Source organism: Frankliniella occidentalis, unplaced genomic scaffold (genome assembly GCF_000697945.3).
Source record: "Frankliniella occidentalis isolate FOCC.00 unplaced genomic scaffold, Focc_3.1 Scaffold21, whole genome shotgun sequence".
NCBI classification, from domain to species: domain Eukaryota; kingdom Metazoa; phylum Arthropoda; class Insecta; order Thysanoptera; family Thripidae; genus Frankliniella; species Frankliniella occidentalis.
In genome coordinates, this window is record NW_026267151.1 from 3,343,892 (window position 1) to 3,345,772 (window position 1,881).

The 1,881-nt window shown below is 48.7% G+C and overlaps 1 protein-coding gene across 1 annotated transcript in view; it reads left to right on the forward strand.

Moving 5' to 3' along the window:
• Nucleotides 1-1,881, forward strand: part of LOC113205433 (uncharacterized) — an 80,279-nt gene that overhangs the window by 29,265 nt on the left and 49,133 nt on the right. Inside the window, exon 2 of the mRNA XM_052264781.1 lies at nucleotides 1,088-1,143. The gene's annotated coding sequence lies outside the window, so the exon portion shown is untranslated. The remainder of the gene's footprint in view (nucleotides 1-1,087; nucleotides 1,144-1,881) is intronic.

Below are 1,881 nucleotides of genomic sequence, written 5' to 3' on the forward strand. Positions count from 1 at the left end.
TGGAACTGGTACAAATTAGTCGAAATAAGCGTTTTCTAATGCTAGAAGACCAAAAAAAAAAATCAAGTATTTTGGGAATCATGTGTACACATCAAAGGGGAGTTATTTGCCCCCTCGGAAACAGTGCAGGAAAAGGCAAACCAAGTGTCGAAAGTTGCACTCTAACTGGTGTGCTGCTGCCTAGATGGTTTTTTTGTTTTTATACCAAATGGTTGATCATGTTTTATCGCAACAACCAAACTTCTTGCTTGCATGGGGGGCACAGACCGCGCTGGAGGCGTGCGGCACACGCGCGTCGGGCAACTGTCAGTATGGGCCGAAACATTTCTGGAGACTTTTGGATTGTCGCTGACATTAAAGATCCCAAAGGCAGGCACGATTAAATGTTCAGTCACCTGTAAGATAGTTACAGTTTGGAGTGCGTCCTGACTATGGGCGTATTTAGGCCCACAGTCTCTGCTTTAAACTAAAGGTGCTTCGGAATATTTCGGTAAAAATCTTATATCTTCCTTAAAATTTATTGAATTTATGTCGGGGCAAGAAGAGTTCACCCCCTCAAGTTATTTTTTTCCCGCGTTTTTTATTAAAGAAGATGCGCGACACACAAACTGGATGTTAATTTCCGCCTCCAGGGCCGAGCGTAATAATTATTGCGGAAAATTAGAAAAGAAGAGTTGCTGTGGGTGGGGGAATGCCGTGGTCTCTGTGTACGTGAGGGCGAAAGGGAGAGAGACAGAGAGCGCACGGGAGGGTGCGGTGAATGGGACCGCACCGCACCGCGACTTTATTTTTATTTCCTAATTAAAATTATTTGCAAGTAAATTACAGAGCAGCGGGCCTCTGGTAGGCGGAGGCGCGACACGCTGTAATTGCGATGAACACTAAACGGGTTGAGGAGCAGGGAGGCCGCGCCATCAAAATACAATGCATTTTTGTCGTGCGCGCCGAAACGAGGACGCGGGACTCAGCACCGCGGCCGGCCACTCTGCGCCAGACCGCAAGGAGAGCAGAGCAATATCAGGTGGGTAAATAAAGCAAGATGCACAGCGTAACTTGTAATTAACACGGGTGTTTGTTTTCGTTTTAGTTTCGCCGAGAGCCGAGAGCGCGGTGCCGGCTGTTTTGGACGCGCGGATCTTTTTGGTGAGTTTTGTGGGGGCAGCTGTGGGTGGGGGCGCTGCTGTAGTCCTTGTGGTTATCTGCGAGTAGTTGGGGCGTGGGCAGCTGTGATGCATTAATATCAAGCTGCCTACGCAAAAGTTATAAAACAACTAAATGATGGAAAGTTTTTAAAAGTAACAGCACTGTGCAACAACGGTCAGAAAACAACTAATTGATCAAACAATCATTATAATTTCAATTTCCAAATAAAAGCCGCTCTTCCATCAGTTTTCACTTCACCCCCTTGCTTATTTCCTTACCCTTGTGATCAGCATGTCGGAATAAAGCCTTGTTGCAGACAACTTAGCCCGCTACTCTGCAAAAGCGAACCGTAAAGTATCGAAATTCTTGGTACTTTCCGAAGCGCGCGATCTGCTTGCCATTACCGGGAGTGCTACCCGCCGCGCCACGCCACGCCACGCCCCCGCCTCTCCGGCTGAAATCCGATACTAATCAGGAGTACAGCGGCGGGCAGCCTGTTCCAGCGCGGGGAGTCAAGCCGGCGAGACTTGATTAGTCGGGAGAGGAGGAGAGAGAGAAAAGTGATAGAGGAGGCGGAGGAGAGAGAGGGACGGAGGGAAAGAATGGTGCTAATCAGAGACCGGCCAAGCAATCGACCGTCTCAAATCTACTCGCTCTCTTCCCCGCTATCATCAACCCCTCCTAGGACCTCCAGCTCTCACTTAGTCCGTTCATTGTTTTCCGACAAAATTCCCCGCT